General features: G+C 41.4%; 1 protein-coding gene across 1 annotated transcript in view; it reads right to left on the bottom strand.

Annotated features, from left to right (window-relative positions):
- Positions 1-16,204, bottom strand: part of FLRT2 (fibronectin leucine rich transmembrane protein 2) — a 107,862-nt gene that overhangs the window by 78,828 nt on the left and 12,830 nt on the right. The window lies entirely within an intron of this gene.

Below are 16,204 nucleotides of genomic sequence, written 5' to 3'. Positions count from 1 at the left end.
TGATATGAACTTGCTCTCAGAGAATCCGAAAACTAGTAACAGAATTTCCTCTAAAAATGCTCTAAAAAGAGCACTCTAAAATAGTTACGGCTTTAGGCTTCCCATTGAGTAAGAGGGTCTGTGTATTTTGACGGGTTTTATCACTTAGAAGACAGAGTTCACGTCATTTACTAGGTAAATTATAAAAGGTAGAGGAATTGAGCTAGTAAAGCATTATTCGTAAGCAATCATCATAGTTCTTACTTTAATGGGTATAAACTACGTGCCCGGTACTGTTATGAGCATACTCTACCAATTCATTTAATCCTCCCAACAACTTATGCAGTAAACCTTATTTCCATGCCCAAGTTGAGAAAACTAAGGCCAAGAGAGAGAGAAGCAACTTATTTAAGGCAACCAAGTACAAGGAGGAGAGGGGATGTGAATCCTAGGGAGTTTGCTTCCAGGACTAGCTTAATCATTTCCTAGAACTGCCTCTAAGCCTCCGCGCACCCCTGCAGTGAAGAGCACACACAACATATTGGGTTGAAAATGGATTTTCTCCAAGAAACATGTGTGGTCCCCAGACCAAGCTCAAGCTCTGATTCCATTTTTAAAGCTACACTACTTTTAGCAATAGAATTTTATCACCTGCTTTTAAAATTAATAGAGCACTACTTGCAGGTGAATTTAGGGAAAAATTAGCAGGATATCTGGGTCTGAGTCAGATATCTAAATCTCAGTCTGAGTTCAGTCACTCAGTCGTGTCTGACTCTTTGCAACCCCATGAACTGCAGCATGCCAGGCCTCCCTGTCCAGCACCAACTCCCAGAGTTCACCTAAACCCATGTCTATTGAGTAAGTGATTCCATCCAACCATCTCATCCTCTGTCGTCCCCTTCTCCTCCTGCCCTCAATCTTTCCCAACATCAGGGTCTTTTCAAATGAGTCAGCTCTTCACATCAAGTGACCAAAATATTGGAGTTTCAGCTACAATATCAGTCCTTCCAATGAACATTCAGGACTGATCTCCTTTAGGATGGACTGGTTGGATCTTCTTGCAGTCTCAGGGACTCTCAAGAGTCTTCTCCAACACCACAGATCAAAAGCATCAATTCTTCAGTGCTCAGCTTTCTTCACAGTCCAACTCTCACATCCATACATGACCACTGGGAAAACCATAGCCTTGACTAGATGGACATTTGTTGGCAAAGTAATGTCTCTGCTTTTCAATATGCTATCTAGGTTGGTCATAGCTTTCCTTCCAAGGAGTAAGCGTCTTTTAATTTCATGGCTGCAATCACCATCTGCAGTGATTTTAGAACCCAAAAAATAAAGTCTGAAACCGTTTCCACTGTTTCGCCATCTATTTGCCATGAAGTGATACGACCAGATGCCATGATCTTCGTTTTCTGAATGTTGAGCTTTAAGCCAACTTTTTCACTCTCTTCTTTCACTTTCATCAAGAGGCTCTTTAGTTCTTCTTCACTTTCTGCCATAAGGGATATTAGACTAGAATTTGTCAAATAGTAAATTAAATGTCTAAAATTAAGTTTTACCAATAACACTATGCCACGCACACACCCATGTACACGTAATTTTCAACCAGCCAGCAGGCATCCTCTTTGAATGTTGAATACTGCAGACGAAATCCATACGGCTATCTCTAGGATGTGGTGGTTTAGTTGCTAATTTGTCTGACTCTTTCGAGCCCACGAACTGTAGCCCACCAGGCTCCTCTGTCCATAGGATTTCCCAGACAAGAATACTGGAGAGGGTTGCCACTTCCCTTCTCCAGGAGATTTTCCCAACCCAGAGATTGAACCTGCATCTCCTGCATTAAAGGTAGATTCTTTACTTCTGAGATACCAGGGAAGTCTGTTAGGATTCTAAACTTTCAAAAAAATTATAAACATCCAGAGAGCGCTGCTTATGATTGCTTTAACTTTAAGGAAATCACCTGTATATTCTAGAGAGTTTTATGGAAGTACAAGTCCTCTACATTCACAAGACTATATTTAGCAACTTCATTTCTTTAATTACATGCTTTCTATCTATACTATAGTAACATCTCACTACTAGAAAACAAAAACCATGCTTACATCTTTATTCCTATTTCTTCTGCTAATTATTAAAAGTGTTAATAGTTATCAGCTTTCTAATTTTTAATAGCTGGGTTTCTTCCTGTGCTTCTCTCCTCACCAGATACATTTTAAGATTTTAGACAGGGAAGAAATACTTATGTTGCTGACTGTAGCATCTCATAGGAGTGTAGGCAGATTCTGACATACTGATTAGTTCATTTCTGAAGGTGCAGCAAGATTATTAGGACTGCTAACCTCCTTTGGCCTTAGCTCAAGATCTGAATCTACTGTGAAATCTGACGTGAAAAGACTTCAATACCTTGCCACTCTTAGACTTTTCCTCCCTCTCTTTCAATAAAGACAGCTTTTACACAAAGAGTAAAATCAAATTTTGAACTAGCATACCACGTCTCTAAGGACCAAAATTGCATTACCAGGATGATGCCTATCTCCATTAGAAAGGCATTATTAGATGATGTTATAGGTCTTTAATCCACATCAGTGCATTCCGTGGTGGTGATGTATACCCGATGGGTGAGGGCATATGAATCTGGTGTGGTACCAAGGAATACCTCTGACTGCAGGACAGCAAACCACCTTCAGGGAAAAAGCACCTCAGAATCAGACCTCAGCAGGCACCAGGAGTGATGAAGAACCGTTCTCTTAACTGGGCTGAGCTGATTGAAATTCACAGCAGCAGTTCTCCATTTTTGAATTCAGAAAGGAATGGCTAAAGAAACGTAACCATGCCTCGGATTAGTTAAACACCACACTCATATTCACCGTGCTAATTGTTTGGTCAAAGCCAATGAATTAAATTTTACAAATAATAGATCAAGTAGAAATATCACAATCTTGAGAGGGAGAGAGTCTCAGCCTGATTAGGTGAGTGGAATTCATTGTCAGCTCTAACTGGAAGTCAGGATTCAGTTTAAGAAAAGAGATGGAGGATTCAACATAGGTATTCAAACCACATAGAAGGGGTCTGATAAAACCTGAGTTATCTGTATGCCACTGGCAAGCTTTGAAAAAAGAAATGAAAATGTAGTACATCCTGGACTGTGTTTCTTAGGCGCATTAATGTATCAGGAAATAAAGCATGTAATACTTCTACTCTGCAGCCAAGGCGTCTTCACCCTGCGATGGCTCACTGATGACTGTTTCATCTTCTACGACGTATTTTTTGCTAGATGACAATTTATTAAACCACCCCAGAGAGAACACTAAAAACTAGTACTTAGAATGTTCTAGTATTTGGGACTTCAATTAATAATAGTTGATCACTGTCTCCATCACGAATTTTTTTTTTTAACTTAAACATATGTGGTGCCATGCAGAGCATGATGAAGCCCCCTAATAAGTTCACCCCTTTGAAAAAGAAAAAAATAATAAAATGTTTTCCCCTTTCTTCTACAGAAGAAAGTGAAAACAGGAAGGGAGGCTAGAGTTTCTGTTCTTGATGAGATTTTCCTTTCAATGGAAACCCTCACAATCACATTTGAAACTATCTGCCCTACTTTACAAGCTGATGAATGGAAAATTGAGTCGATGCTGGTTTTTGGATAACTGTGTCAAGTGCATAGGCAGAGCTGTACTTTAATTCACTCCAAAGGTCCTCTATTATGCTGTGCCTTTAATAGGATAAAGGGACTCTATCCACTTTCCAAAACTACAATGCCGAACCACCACCACGGCCAACGAAACTTCTTATCATCACTTATTGAAGGAAAGCTCAAACCATCTTGATTTTTACCATGTCCCGCCTTCCTTCCTCCACCTTCTCACTCCTTTCTGCCACAAATATTTGTTGAATCCCTACTATATCCCTGATCTGTGCTCCAACCTGAGGATAAATGGGAGATTCAGACAGCCTTCATCTCAAAGGATTCAGTAAGGGAGAGGACTCTGAGATGCTCCTGCTGGCAGAACCCACTGAGGGAGAGGAAGAGACAGAATGAGGATCCCTGGAGGCAAGCCACTCTGCCAAATATCATGTCTGCATCCTTAACATCATGTCATCACATCTCATCCTGATTTCACATTTTGTGGCCATCACTGCAGATGGTGATTGCAGCCATGAAATTAAAAGATGCTTACTCCTTGGAAGAAAAGTTATGACCAACCTAGACAGAATATTAAAAGGCAGAGACATTATTTTGCCAACAAAGGTCCATCTACTCAAGGCTATGGTTTTCCCAGTGGTCATGTATGGATGTGAGAGTTGGACTGTGAAGAAAGCTGAGTGCTGAAGAATTGATGCTTTTGAACTGTGGTGTTGGAGAAGACTCTTGAGAGTCCCTGAGACTGCAAGAAGATCCAACCAGTCCATCCTAAAGGAGATCAGTCCTGGGTGTTCATTGGAAGGACTGATGTTGAAGCTGAAACTCCAATACTTTGGACACCTGATGTGAAGAGCTGACTCATTTGAAAAGACCCTAGTGCTGGGAAAGATTGAAGGCAAGAGGAGAAGGGGACGACAAAGGATGAGATGGTTGGATGGCATCACTTACTCAATAGACATGAGTTTGGGTAAACTCTGGGAGTTGGTGATGGACAGGGAGGCCTGGTGTGCTGTGGTCCATGAGGTCACAAAGAGTAGGACACGACTGAGAGACTTTATCACTGCAGTGCCTACTGCATGCTTTGGCTCTGTCTGAATGCTGCAAAGCAGAGTGGATGTGCATTTCACAACAATGACTGGCGCAGGTACCTGTCCACTCTTACCCAAATCAAAGGAATGAGCTAACAGGTGGGGTGTGGCTGCCCTCCCAGTATCCCCTGCCTTATTTACCATCTGTGGTGCCTGAAAGTAATTCACAAAAAATTCCATACTGAAAATTTAATGTGAGAGTCCTAGCCTGAGCACTGCACCCTGAAATGCTATTTCCCTTGTGGTCTTCTAAACTGAGATCCTACAGGTTAGGCTGGTAAAATTGTCAGACATAATGTTGTGGCAGAAGCATCAGATATACGAGTAGCAAGACTCATTACTTACAGCAGTACAGGCCTCTTAGAAGGATTTCTGGAATAGCTCCCTCACATCAAAGGTTTCATGATCAGCCCTCCAAGTATTAGTTTCTCAGTTGTGTCCAACTCTTTGCAATTCCATGGACTGTAGCCCACCAGGCTCCTCTGTCCATGGAATTCTCCAGGCAAGAATCCTGAAGTGGGTTGCCATTTCCTTTTCCAAATCGCTTCATAAACCAAAATGTCTCTGTGTCTTACCTGTGTGCACCAGGAAATTCCATGCTACGGCAGAATCATCAACTGTTATCTTTGTGAAACATCGGCTGAGCTCCTAGAGGGAGCGAGAGGGACCACACCTCTTCCTGAAGAGGCGATGAGAAGTTCCTCTCTGATTACCCTCTGATTACTTGGTAGCTTTGAAGAGGATGACTTGGTCTGCTGGGTGAGTAACACAGAGACACGTTAAGGTCTACTGCTTTCCCCAAACCTCCAAACTATCACTTCCAAAGTGATACTTGGCTTTTTCTTTTAAAAAGCCATGTTGGAAGACTCGCCAATATTTACTGAGCACTTAACTCTAGCCAACACTATGTTCCATGTGCATTACCTCATTTAATCCTCATGAAAACTCGTTTTCTAATAGACATATTTAATAGAATTGCAAATTTGAAAAAACACATGCAAATATTAGTGATTGTTACCAGTATTTGGGATTATACATGACATATTTTCCTTTCTATAATTCCAAGTGTTTAGTTTGTTTTCTGGATTATCAGATGTTGCAACTGCTCTATTAATTATTTTTCTTTGCTATCCTTCTGTTTTACTGTTGCTGTCAATGGTGGGGTTACTGTTGTTTGTTTGCTTTCTTTCCTTTCTCTTTGGGTAGCATAATCTCCTGTTCTTTTATTTTAGAACTTCAGGTATAGTTTTTTAATAGGATTGAGATGTCTCTTGTAAATAGCATAATACTTGCTTTTCTCCTTTACCAAACATGGAATCTCTAATGTGTAAATTAAATCTACTCACATTTATTTTGATTAATTATATATTTATTTTGCATTTTATTAACATGCTTTTTCTTTGGTTTGTTTTTTACTTGGCCTTTTTTTGACAGTTTAATTTATTGAATACAGTTGATTTATAAGGTGTTCATTTCTGTTGTGCAACTAAGCAATTTAGTTACACATGCATTCTTTTCATAGGCTTTTCCATGAGGGTGTATCACAGGATAGTGAATACAGTTCTCTGTCCTATACGGTAGGGCCTTGTTTCTCCTCGTGGCAATTTTTTAAAGGGGGTTTTAGTTTCCCTACTGCAGAGATGAGAAAGGTGCAGCTTATAGAGATGAAGTACTGTGCCAAGGTGCCAGAGCTGTGAAGCCAGCTAAAAGCCCAAGCAGACAAGATGCAAAGCCTATCCTAACCTCTAATGCTGGCTCCCAGATCTGAGAATTAGAGATTTATGTAACTATCTAGTCTTAATCAAATGAAGAAACTGAGGCTCAAGAGGGCTGAGTAATTTGACAGAGATCAAAGATTTTTTTTTTTTAAGACAACAAAAATTAGAATTCAGACCTTCTGCCCACCAGCCTATTGATCTTATTTTCTTAAACTGCGGTCTAGTTGCTTACACTGTTGTGTTCGTTTTTGCTGTCAGTTTTTCACGAAGTGAATCAGCTATATGCATGCATCCAGCCCCTTTCTCTTGGACCTCCCTCCCACCCCTCCAGGTCATCACAGAGCACCAAGCTGAGCTCCCTGGGATTCATAGCAAGTTCCCACTGGCCATCTTTTTCACACATGGCAGTGACAAATGTCAATCCCAACCTCCCAATTCATAGAGTCTGTCATACAGAGTGAGGTAAGTTAGAAAGAGAAAACCAAGTATCATATATTAACACATGTGTATGGAATCTAGAAAAGTGGTCCAGATGAACCTACTGATCTTTTGATGATCTCATACTGCTTGTCTAGTCCAATTCATGGCACCGATTGCTGATGACTATTTGGTACCCAGATACACAAAACAGAAACGGACATGAGTTTCCCAAGTCATCTTCCTCTCTAGGAATCTATAATACAGCAGTAACTGCACACACCAACTACAGACATCAGAAAGTAAAATGATAAAACAAACTGAAGGCTTTAAGAAATTAAAGAAGTAAGAATTACAAAAATGGAAAGTATTAAGAAAAACAATTCCCATCTTCAACTTTACATTTCACACCATGCTTTCTTTCTGGCAATAATTAAATTAAATCTTTAGTTATTCCATTAGGGTCCACTGCAATTCTAAATAAAATGAATCTTTAGAGATTTCAAGGCAGAGTATACAAATGCATCCATCCATGTATGCACTCAAGCATCCATTCATTAAAGAACTTAAGATACAGTGGTGATTAAACAAACACACACAAAACTAACAGTAAGATCCTACTATGCATAACATTTTGCATAACTTATTTAATCTTTATAAGAACTCTATAAAATTTTAATGTCTCCATTTTATACAAAAGGTTGAGATAAAATTTGTCATTTGCCCAAAGTGTCACAGTGAGGTAGTAGCAGAGCTGGGATTCAAACTCAGGGTCACCTAATTCCAACACTGAACAATTGTGTCATCCTTGACATTCCCTCTATCTTGAGTCATGCCTACAACCACAAAGAACTAGCTCCTCCCCCTTCCTTCTAATTAAACGAGTGGAGGTGACACAGGTGGTTTATTGCTATCACTGGGGCTCCAGAGAGTTAAATCACAGAGTGACATGAGAAAAGCAAGCACTGCATTTTTGAAAACCAATTCTCAATAACTCTCCATTGGAGAAGGCTAAGAGCTACTGCAGGCAGAAAAGGAGATTCTAGACGATTATCTCTACCAGGGGCACGCCCATGTTCTTCTAAAGCTTCCAGCCCACCTCCACGTCCTACTGTTCCCAAACAATCCCATTCCTTGTATCACTTCCACTGTGGCATCATGGTTCTGTTCACCACACTTCACAGATGCCAACTAGCTCTCCACCATCAGCAACATGCTCTAAATTTTGAAGAGAGATATGGGACTTGAAGCTTCAATCCTTTCATCTTCTTATTAGGAGTTCTGATAAAAAGGTGGAACCTCAATCACACCCAAGCTACCATTAAATGAAATTAGAGATTTCCCTCTTCATTTCATTATTTACAGGTCTGTCTGTCACTTAAGGATGAATAATCATCTGAATACTCATTTCTTCTGGAATTCATTTGCCTTGTGTTTTCACAGAAATGCCATTAATGATCTAGAAATAAAGAATTATGAAAACGAGAGGGGGCAGTGACAAGCCAGCTTGTGTGCATGCCTGTCAAAGAATATCAAATTTAAGCTCAGATATCAAGATAATTATTTGTGCTATCTGAAAAATTGCTAATGAAGGAAACACTACAATTTTCCCATAAAACCCCTTCCAAATGTCCAAAGTATTTTATATAAGAAGATCAAGATTTCCACACAAAGAAAAACATAATCAAGGGCAAGCTCAGATATTGGTTTATTAAGTGTAAAAAATGTTGTATAGATCCTTCTTTATCTGCTAACATGTGTTTCCAGACTATGGACAAGCCTTTAAAGTGAAATCTAAGTAAAGCTGAAACAACGCTGACTTTTTACCAGATAATAAGTCTACTCATATAATTTCACATGGCTACAGGGTTTTGATATGAAAAGCACCTTCGTAACCCTGGAACTAAACAGCATTATGCAGCAAAAGAAAACATATTCATTAGCCAATTATAATTACACTGGTCATTCGTGCTAAATGAAATGCCTCGCATCCATCATATTTTCCACAGGGTAGACTGGCCACAACAGAATTATTTACTTGGTTTGCCTTCGTTGCGTCCCTCTTTGTAATAGCTTTCATTTCACTGTTTACCTGCTTCCTAATAGACGGTCCCTGGAGTTCTTGAAGAGTTCATAACGTTCATTCTTAGAAGCTTTTAGCTGAGATTTTTACATGGCGGCAACACTCACAGCATCATCCCCACAGAATATATTATGAGCATTGCTATTTTCGTGCTTATAGTGACAAGATCAAATTTAGTACAAAGATTCTCTTCTTTTTGCCTGTTGATAAGCCAGAGTCCTCTGCGGGCAGTTGTTTTTAAGAGCACTCTCTTTGGGTAACTCTTTTCTAATAATTCATGATCCCCACTGTTTTTCAGGTGATAAGACTGCTGGAAAGATTTCTTTCTTTCCCAGAAAGCAAAATCATTTTAAGAGTTCTTCGACAGTGAGTGTCCTAATTGAGACAGAGTGATAACTATTTCTAAAATCTCGTTTCCTCTTCTGGACCCCAGAAATAAATACTGCTAAGGAGAAATTGGGCAAGAAGTCCTATGACTGCACAGAGAGATCCTTTAGGGAAACAATGACACAATATTATAGAACTGACTTGCCTATGCAGGACAAAAATAGCCATGTATAAACCACAGCATTCATGTTGTTGCAGGTTGGAGTGCAAAAAGGAAAGAGCTAATGCTTACTAGTACTTGACATGTGTCGCGCTCCATCAGTCAGTTGGGTTCGATTCTTTGTGACCCCATGCCCACCTGGCTCCTCTGTCCATGGGATTCTCCAGCCAAGAATACTGGAGCAAGTAGCCATTCCTTTCTCCAGGGAATCTTTCTGACCCAAGGATTAAACCCAGGTCTCCTGTATTGCAGGGGGATTCTTTACCATGTGAACCACCAGGGAAGCCCCACTTGATGTGTGGCAAGCCTCACTTAATCTATTCATGACAGTGATCCTATGAGATGTGTATTATCTGTCCTCTATTTAAAAACTGAGGAAGTAGAAACAAAGAGGAAGAAACACACTCAAGCTACTCTAGCAGAACCAGATTCAAATCCATCTGCATAATATTCCACTGCATGTATGTACCACGTCTTCTGTCCATTCTTCTGCTGATGGACTTTAGGTTGCTTCCATGTCCTAGCTACTGGAGACAGTGCTGCCATGCATGCTGGGGTGCCTGTGCCTTTTTGACTTACGGTTTTCTCTGTGTATATGCCCAGGAGTGGAATTGCTAGGTCATATGGCACAGGGAACTCTACTTAACGCACTGCGGTCACCCGAAAGGAAAAGAAATCCCAAAGGCAGGGGGTATAGGTGTATGAATGGCTGATCCATTTTGCTGTATGGTAGACACTGGCACAACACTGTGAAGAAACTGTACTCCAATAAATAGTAATGTAAATACTAAAAAATTAGAAAAAACAAACAAAAAGTCCATCCATCTGAATCCAAACCCCACGGCCTTTATACTACCCTCACCCTCTGTCATTACACGGCTCCCTTTCTAAGAGAATACAATTATGAAGATAATAAAATGCATGTGATTGTTGTCTTTTTTCAAAACATCCAGATGTCTTCAAAGATTCCAGCAAGCTGGAGTCTATGGGGTTCACAATACCGCAAGCATCTCTTTCAGTATAAACCAGCACACCACTCATTTTGGCTATCAAGCCTCAGTTATAAGAATCCAATTCAACATCATCAAGTCTGATGCCTCCGACTATTTCTATTTGCTCTTGCCTAGAGGCTTGGAAAGACTACAGATTTTACAAATATCAACAGAGCGTTTGTGATGCTGCTGGAATGTTCTACCTTCCTGTTTTCAAAGCAAGAGAGCACTGCTTTGACAGAGTGTTCCAGAGAGGGAACAAAGGAAGCTTCTATTCGACAATTTTACACTTCTAATAAGCAAGAGTTACTTCTGCAAACTTTGCTAATATTAATCTGCTTAATACTGAAAATGATGGAGAGCAGTATATGTAGAGGGAGACAGGAGATTTGTCCTGTGAGTTTTGGAGGTAAGTTGGAGTCGGATACCTGAGTTCAACCGAGTTCCTCAAACATTTATTGGGGACAGCCTTCCCCTAAATGAGTTCATAGACAATGGACACAAAGCATTAGGTAGGATTTCACAGCGCAATGAGACTATTATAAAGATAAAAGTGAGAGCTCATCCTAAATTTAGTTCAGAAGAGAAGATGAACTTTTCTTTGGGAAAATAAAGGAAAGCCACAGAAAGAAAGACCTTGAGTGTCGAGCTTAAAAGTTTAGCCTTGACCTCGTGAGTAATGAAAAGTAGTATCATCTGCAGGAGAATGACCAAGAGTAGCTATGGTGTGCAGGTCAGGGGAGGAAAGACACACCTGGGTTCAAATGCAATGGAGCCAAAGTCAGGCCAAGACGGACAGCATTTTTAAAAGATGCATAAAACTGGTGATGGAACAGCTGAAAATGAGAGAAAGGGAGTAATCAAAGATGAGTCAAACTCCTGGTTCTAGACAGTACATTTTGTTTAATAAAGAAATAGGAATTACACAGAATGAAATTGTGTTGAAAATGAGCAGCTCCCCTTAAAACATATCGACATTGAAGTCTAACAGAAAATCCAAGTGAATGCAGCACTTGGAGTGGAGAGGGAATAAGGGACCCAGGGTTGCAGGTGGATGCTTTAGAGATGCAGGTGGTCCAGAGGGACCAGGCAGCCATTTTCAGCAGGACTGACACAGGTATGTTTCAGCGTCTTTCATGCGGCCTGATCTCTTCTCAGTCGCCAACTGCAGAGAGCAAATGTTTTGCTTCCACTGTATCCAGCTAGACCTCCCACTGTCATAGACAGAAATAATACAGAATCCACCAGAGAGCTAAACAGAGCTGGTGTTCTCATGCAGTCCTGGAACTGAGGGCCACTCACCAAAGTGGACAGAGCCTGCCTGCATAAACAACCCCATTGACAAGTCCATCCAGATTGACCCAACTCAGAAATCATTTTATGCTGCCCCATCCACAGTGGTCTCATGACAGATGATGGGCATGGGGTGGCAAAAGAACATCCAAACAGCGACAGCCATGGTCTAGATTAAGCACGGGAGCTCTTAATTTAGACAGCTAAGAATATACAGGGGCTTTCCTGGTGGCCCAGCCGTAAGGAAACTGCCTGCAATGCAGGAGAGTCAGGTTTGATTCCTGGATGGGAAGATCCCCTGGAGAAGGAAATGGAAACCCACTCCAGTATTCTTGCCTGGAGAATCCCATGGACAGAGGAGCCTGGCAGATACAGTCCATGGGGTCACAAAAGAGTAGGACATGACTTAGCAACTAAACAGCAATATACAGAACTAGGAAGGACACATAATTGGAGAGTCTTAATTACAGTCCCCAAATTCATAAAACACAACGCGCATGCATGCAGAGATGAGGACTCAGTGAAAAGGGTGAAAAGGGATGGATGGTCAAAAATCAAATTCAGCTGGTTGAAGACTGTAAGCGCTGGGCTTATTTCAAATTATCAATGTGGAACAGCCTTTTCCAGCCCATCTCTGGGTCCTTTTTTTACCCAACAGGGTTGACCACCTGAGCAATTACATAGATTTAGAAAAGGAGGGAATCTGACCTATTTATAATACAGTCAATTGCTCATCATTTCCAGGCTGTCTCAGAAGCCTCTGACTCTATGCTATTACATGCCCTCTGGTCACTCTATGGCCCATTATCACCTTCCACAGGGAAAAAAAGAGGTGCGTCTCACATCAATCCATTTAACTATGTTTTAGCAGTGTTGGGAACAGGGTAAAGACAAGAAATGGAGACTGTGCTCTCTAATAACTGACTCCTTCATCCCTAGATACTTAACACAGACACTGGTTACTACTGAAAGCATGCTAGAAGTTGTCACACTATTTTTTTTTTAATGACTCTTTTCTCATTTTATAAAAATATACTGCCTGGCACTAGAACAGTTTTCATTCAAAAGTGGCAAAGAACAAACAGTGACTTCTTAGGTAATTACCTGTAACAAAGTTAACTGTGGAAAGATGGCCCACACGCTGCCCAGGGGACAATGAGCAATCAGCCGAGAATTTGATTTTAAGACACGGGAAAATAAATTTGGAGTGCATTTTGGAAATTACCTAGTGCTTACTTATTCTATAAAACTAACAGCAACTACAAAATAAGATGGGTTTCCCTGGCGGCTCAGATGCTACAGAATCTGCCTGCAATGCAGGAGACCCAGCTTCGATCCCTGGGTCAGGAAGATCCCCTGGAGAAGGGAATGTCTACCCATTCTAGGATTCTAGCCTGGAGAACTCCATTCACTGAGGACCCTGGAGGGCTACAGTCCATGGGTCTGCAAAAGTTGGACATGACTGAGCAACTCTCACACACACACACACACACACAGATAAGCGATCTGATGCAATTCTCTCTTCTTCAGTTTCCCCGTATATTGTTGTTGTTTAGACTCTAAGCCCTGTCTAACTCTTTGCAACCCCATGGACTGCCACACACCAGGCCTCCCTATCCTTCACTCTTTCCCAGAGTTTGCTCAAATTCACATCCATTGAGTCAGTGACGGCATGCAACCCTCTCATCCTCTGTCATCCCCTTCCCCTACTGCCCTCAATCTTTCCCAGCATCAGGGTCTTTTCCAATGAGTCAGCTCGTTGTACCCAAAGTATTAGAGCTTCATAAAATGGAGTTACTAGTGGAATTTCTAAAACAGAACTACTTATCCAGGATTTTCGTGAATATTTAAACATGATAATATACATGAACTGCATAAGCAGCACCCTAAACAAATTCCATTACCATTACCACTGTTAACTATCACTATTATTACTATTATTACTAACCCCCCTAAATGAGAACGTGGCCTTACTGACACCCAGCATGATTCAAGAATCAGGAAAGGGTATTTTTTTCTAAACAGCCCCATAAATTAACTCTGCAAAATCCCTGGGCAAAGGCAGCATTCAAAGTGTTGCCAGTCTAGAAATGGCCCAGGGGGAACCAAAGGCTAAAGTGGGGGCATATGAAAATGTGCTCCACAATCTTCTAATCTTGTCGGCCACTGAAAATTTTGCTTAAAAAGGGGGAAGAGGGACCAGATATGTTTCTATGTGCATATACCCGCCTCACCGGCAAGCAAGTCCTCTCTGTCCATCAATCGATTATCCACCATAAAAGCGGCAAGGTGTTAGAGCTGTCTCTTGGCCAACAAGAAGGACCTGAAGTCCCTGAAGTCCGACTTTTCTGTCCCTGCCACGACCACGTTAAATCACACACGTTTAGAATGTGTTGTACCCTTTGCACGTGCTTTGCTCCATTCAGTGTGCAAATCGTGAGGACAAGGGTGGGTCCTACTTTGTGAAGGTAGAGCGACTAAGGTTCTGTGATTTCTAGTCTTCTTTTCTCCTCTCTGGAGGGCCCTTGCTCCTCAGATATCACCATCAGGAAATAAAGTGCCCAAGACAAAATAAACAAGGAGCAAGAACCTGAAAAAGAACAAATGCAAAACATCATCACAAGTTCTTTGCTCTTTTTAATTCTGCCAGGAAAGAGACACAAAGTTAGCACTGTGAGTTAAATTTCTGATTTTATGGAAACCACATCTGCGTGGATATCGACTTAACTGATGGTTTAACTCGGTGCCAAGAAAGATGTTTCATCAGGCAAAAGCATTCCTTCTTTAAACAGATCTTCCAGTGTGACATCGGAAATCGGAAATCGCCTCGTGTGAGGTTTGGAAAACTTGATGCAGATCAAGGTTGGGTTAACCAGAAAGCTTTTGCCTGACAAACCTGTTTAGAGTAAGGCAGAAGGGTGGTGGTTGCGTTTTTTTCCCCCATTGAGCAACCACATCTACAGGAATGGAAAAGCACTTCTGAGGAAGAGGGCCCTATTACTAGATGAGGAATCTTCTTGTTTTCCAGGAGGGTACAGCATAATTACATATGTATTCATTCAGTTACATTTATGCAGAACCTGGGGCACTGAGCACCATTGTTCATTTTAATACCGGCCAGACAAAGGAACAAATGAGCCAAGGTTTTGGAGTCCAGAAGGGAGGACAGATATGGGAACAAATGCATTACAATACAACCTCAGTGGGGAACTCACCGTGGGACAAACAAAATACTCTAGAAGCACAGAGAAAGCAATGACGAATTTTGACAGGGAGGGAATGTGTCGTTCTTGTGGGTCTTAAGGGAAAAGAGTTTTCCAGATGGAGAATGAGCAGGTAATATGCTATCTAAGAGATAAACAGCACGAGCGAGGCTGTGTATCAAGAGGCCTGGCCTCACCACCTTTGGAGCATTGGTGCTGAGGATGAGGCCTGAGAGATCGTCGGAGACCCAGACTGTCGTGGACCTCATGTCATGATAACAAGCTTGGATAAGCCTTATCCAGAGGCACAGGAAATCCAGGCCACAGGTGACTAGTAAGTCTGAGCAAGCTCCGGGAGCTAGTGAAGGACAGAGAAGCCTGGCGTGCTGCAGTCCACGGGGTCACAAAGAGTCAGACATGGCTGAGCGCCTGAACATCAACCACAGCAATATGATGTGATTTGCTTTTTTAGGGCACTAATTCTGAGGACAGCAAGAGTGGTAGATAGATGGTGGAGACACCACACAGGAGACTGCCCTGATGTTTGGTCACTTCGAAGGTTCCCCTGGCAGAGCTGGGTTAAATGGAGCGACATTTCCTAGGTGGCAGAATATATAGAAAAAAATACTTTCAGAAATTCACAAGTGACTTTAGCCGGACAACTATAAAACCACTGAGCCTCTGGCTTAGGAAAAGTTCTAAAGATGATCAGTTAGTGATCTCCAGTACCGGGAGCATCCACATTCCCAGGCTTCACCACAGACAGAGGATATCGGCATCTCCAGGTCTCAGGTTGAGGACCTGCATTTTTAACCATCCCCTTCAGTTCACTCATGGCTGAGTCAAGTTTGGGAAGGGAGAACTCTAGGTCAGGTCCATCAGATTTCCTGGTGAGGAAGGACAAGGTCTTCTCTGCAAGAGTATCCCAAAGCTGGGTACAAAACTTAGCATGGTGCCTGGCATGTGGTAAAAAAAAAATTAACCTGTGTCAAATCCCCAGATACAGGCTTGTGACTTGAATGGATGTCTGCTTTGCATTCCTTCAGGACTCAGAGATTATGAGAACTGAGCTTTGAATTCCATTGCTCTCAGCACTATTGGACTGGTTCCTTACCTATTTGGGTAAGAAAAAATATTTTAAACCATTTCCCAAAGAATTTTAATCTCTCTAATACGTTCTAAAGTAGCAAAACAGGGTCTTATTGTTTTATGTTGGGTGGAATGTTGGTTCAGAAGCT

This window comes from Bos indicus, chromosome 10, assembly GCF_029378745.1.
Source record: "Bos indicus isolate NIAB-ARS_2022 breed Sahiwal x Tharparkar chromosome 10, NIAB-ARS_B.indTharparkar_mat_pri_1.0, whole genome shotgun sequence".
Classification (NCBI taxonomy): domain Eukaryota; kingdom Metazoa; phylum Chordata; class Mammalia; order Artiodactyla; family Bovidae; genus Bos; species Bos indicus.
The sequence above is the reverse complement of the archived record's forward strand: the minus strand, read 5'-3'. Positions and strand labels throughout refer to the sequence as shown.